Raw genomic sequence first — 4522 nt, 5'->3', positions numbered from 1 at the left:
ATCTGGATATTATGAATCCCCCGCCTCCCACCCCCACCCCCACCCTATAGCCAAATGAATCAGTTTGGCACCACGAATGAGACTACAGTTGATCACGAATGCGCAATCCCTGTCTCCGCAGAATTGGTATCACACTACTGCATATCGATGCCGTGAAGCAAGGTGTCAAGTGCTCGGTCCTGGGGCTGCCTCTCTCGTCTCTTTCTTAGGGGCAGAGCGACTGTCTCTGCATGGTCAAACGTTGTGCTCCAGATGTTTTGAGGAGCAAACCGTTGTCGTGGAGATTCTTCTTCATACGTAGTACTGATGGAGATCGAAATAAGAGAGACAGCACCGTGGAGTCAGAATGCGTGGCGATGTAGCGACACAGCCTGTTCTCATAGACTAGACGTAACATAGTGAATGTAAATCCGGGACAATCGAATAAATATGATATGTTATGTTTGGTGTGTTTAAATAATAAATTTACTTCAAACGAAAGGAGGGTAGTTGATTGGGGTGGCTGGGTGGTCATATAATGCAAACGTCTAGCAACCCATGAATTTCATCATGAACAACTTTAGATTTTTTACTAATTAGAAATTTTGCACCTACTTACTACTTGTTTGCTACTTTGCAACTACTTAGCATGTTAGTTAATCCTTCCCATAACCTTAACCCTTTAACCTTTCTCCTAACCCGAACCTTAACCTAACCCTAACCCCTAGCCTAGCTAACATTAGCCACAACAAATTGAAATTCACAACAGAACATATGTATTGCAAATTCGTAACATATCAGACAAATTTCAAATCGTAACATACCATACGAATTGTAATTCTTAACATATACGAAATGGATGGTGGACATCCACAAATTAATAAACCTCGGATTTACGTACAGAATAATACAAAGTGCTCTGAGACCAGGTTGCGCGACAGAGTGCTTGTGCATGGAGGCAGGGTACCTGCATTCGTCTATCGATTATGGCTGTGTACGAGCGCATCTCTGCCAGCCATCACTGGAATTGCTTTTAAAGGGAGATGGTTAAGACGCTCGAGACAGTGATATGTATGGCTGACAGTTTATCAACATTTATCAGTTTTTGGACAATTTAATTCAACAGCCTTCAATTTGCATGCTTATCATGTACACATATTCGGAAAATAGGTGGGAATAGGCTACTACATCACCATCATATTTAAGTTATAATAAGGGGTTGAATATTTGAATAAAATGTAATTACATTACCTATATTTGATGTGGCAATTTTATTCTGAATACCCACAAACTCGTTCCATAGGCCTAGACAGTGCATCTTCCACAACAATACCACAGCTCCATGGATGGCCATTATCAGTCTGACGTGCCGTTTGACGCACAAGTAGGGCTGCATCTTTGAAAAATAATTACTAAACAAAATATGACTGTGTGTGCTTCAAATGTTTTATTTTTTATTTTTTTATTTAACCTTTATTTAACCAGGTAGGCTAGTTGAGAACAAGTTCTCATTTACAACTGCGACCTGGCCAAGATAAAGCATAGCAGTGTGTACAGACAGCAACACAGAGTTACACATGGAGTAAACAATAAACAAGTCATTAACACAGTAGAAAAAAAGAAAAAAAAGGAAAAAAGAGTCTGTATACATTGTGTGCAAAAGGCATGAGGAGGTAGGCGATTTAGCAGATTAACACTGTAGTGATAAATGATCAGATGGTCATGTACAGGTAGAGATACAGTGTGCAAGAGAGCAGAAAAGTAAATAAATAAAAACAGTATGGGGATGAGGTAGGTAAATTGAGTGGGCTATTTACCGATGAACTATGTACAGCTGCAGCAATCAGGTAGCTGCTCAGATAGCAGATGTTTAAAGTTGGTGAGGGAGATAAAAGTCTCCAACTTCAACGATTTTTGCAATTAGTTCCAGTCACAGGCAGTAGAGAACTGGATGGAAAGGCGGCCAAATGAGGTGTTGGCTTTAGGGATGATCAGTGAGATACACCTGCTGGAGCGCGTGCTACGGTGGGTGTTGCCATCGTGACCAGTGAACTGAGATAAGGCGGAGCTTTACCTAGCATGGACTTGTAGATGACCTGGAGCCAGTGGGTCTGGCGACGAATATGTAGCGAGGGCCAGCCAACTAGTTACAGGTCGCAGTGGTGGGTGGTATAAGGTGCTTTAGTAACAAAGCGGATGGCACTGTGATAAACTGCATCCAGTTTGCTGAGTAGAGTATTGGAAGCCATTTTGTAGATGACATCGCCAAAGTCGATTTTACTAGGGTAAATTTGGCGACGTGAGTGAAGGAGGCTTTGTTGCGAAATAGAAAGCCGATTCTAGATTTGATTTTGGATTGGAGATGTTTGATAGGAGAGTTTACAGTCTAGCCAGACACCTGGGTACTTATATAGATGTCCACATATTCTAGGTCGGAACCATCCAGGGTGGTGATGTTAGTCGGGCGTGCAGGTGCAGGCAGTGAACGGTTGAAAAGCATGCATTTGGTTTTACTAGCGTTTAAGAGCCGTTGGAGGCCACGGAAGAAGTGTTGTATGGCATTGAAGCTCGTTTGGAGGTTAGATAACACAGTGTCCAAGGAAGGGCCAGAAGTATACAGAATGGTGTCGTCTGCGTAGAGGTGGATCAGGGAATCGCACGCAGCAAGAGCGACATCATTGATAGATACAGAGAAAAGAGTCGGCCCGAGTCTTCCATCCCAGTCGAGGAAGAAAGACAGTGGAGAAATAGCTACTATCGAAATATTCCTTGTAATTTGTCAAAGCAAAAATAGCCTAACCTAGCATATGGTTTTAAAATTAAATGTTTGTGGACACATGTTATTTGGGGGTCATGAGATTAAATATGTCTGCTATCTATGCATTTAAAAAAAGAGTGATTGTGAAGTTAGCATATTGAAGCATATTGAAGCATATTGAATAGCCAGTGAAATACAACAGAGTGATATAGATTATTAAAAAATAAGTAATATGCTCAGTTCAACTTTTTAAATCTGGGAACTTTTCCACTTGCGCAAAAGTAAATCAACTACCCATGGTAGTGTCACTTGACACAGTTCTTCTCATTCTGGGTGGTCAACAACACACACAGCTGCTGTGATGTTGTGTGACCATTGTATCTCTGTGGGATAATGGTTATCATTTTGACATGGTCTTTTAGTGATCACAGAAATAGCACAATGTGCAAGTGAAGGACATTTCAGACATCAATGGTTAATGAACTGAGACCAACAATAAAGTCAGCTGGATAAAACATTGCAACCATGTGCATAAGTTTTCTGACCCTGTACCTTAGCTTAATCACATGGCACTTATGAAGAATAGAAATAGAAACAGGTATCCAGTTGTGATTTACCCAATGTAGAAGATAGAACAGGGTGGGGTGTGGGATTGGTACTATAGAGTGATTCTATGAGGTCATGTTTTGTTCACATTTGTTCATTAGGATCAGATTAGTTTGAATGGTTTACTCACTGAACAATCAGTAGAGGACCCAGAGTCATGTATTTACATCTAAATATATGGCTCTGGGGGGGACGTGATGGAATGAGTGAATGTGAGGTGCTTTAGTGCTTAACCTCTTGACCAGACACTGTTGGACATGATCTGAGGTATTCTGTGCCTAAACTCATCACTCTGATCCACACACACACATACACAACCTGGATGGATAGTGTCGCTATGGATACTTAGGGCTTTCCAAATAGCATGGACAATGTCAAGTGTCGCTATGGATGCAGATGAAAATGTGAAAGCAGGCTTTTCTATGAGAAACGTCAAGTACGAATGATATCTGTCTCCATGGTAACCGGCTCAGACTTTGAGAGAAAGATGAGAGCTCTTTATTTTGCTTATAGTTGACACTTGCCTATCTCAATAGGCCTGGCAAATCAGGGAGAAATGGCATTTTGCATAACCAAGATAAAGGTAATCATCCAAGAGCTTTCCAATTCACTCAACTGGAAGATACATTTGTTGTTATTACAGAAATTCACTAATGAGGGTTCAAATAGTTGGAGAAGTCACATGTCCTCAATTGTACCTAGATGGGGAAGTCAAGTGCAGAAGGATACAAACTATATTGTACTGTATTGAATCTCTTTTGAACCAAAAATACAAGCTTTTTCTGCCAATTTCCAACCACCTCTCAAACTCTGTCAGGTCTCTCCAGAGACATTAGATTTACGTTGGATTGGGTTCAAGTCCGGGCTCTGGCTGGGCCACTAAAGGACATTCAGCGAATTGTCCTGAACCCACTCCTGCGTTGTCTTGGCTGTGTGCTTAGGGTCATTGTCCTGTTGGAAGATGAACCTTTGTCCAAGTCTGAGGTCCTGAGGGCTCTGAAGCAGTTTTTCATCAATGATATCTCTGTACTTTTCTCCATTCATCTTTCCCTCAATCCCCACTTGTCTCCCAGTACCTGCCGCTGAAAAACATGCCCAGAGCATGATGCTGCCCCCAATATGCTTCAATGTTGTCACATCCTGACCATAGTTTGCTTTGTATGTTTCCATGTTTTGGTT

The sequence above is a fragment of the Oncorhynchus tshawytscha genome, linkage group LG09 (assembly GCF_018296145.1).
Source record: "Oncorhynchus tshawytscha isolate Ot180627B linkage group LG09, Otsh_v2.0, whole genome shotgun sequence".
NCBI lineage: Eukaryota > Metazoa > Chordata > Actinopteri > Salmoniformes > Salmonidae > Oncorhynchus > Oncorhynchus tshawytscha.
The sequence above is the reverse complement of the archived record's forward strand: the minus strand, read 5'-3'. Positions refer to the sequence as shown.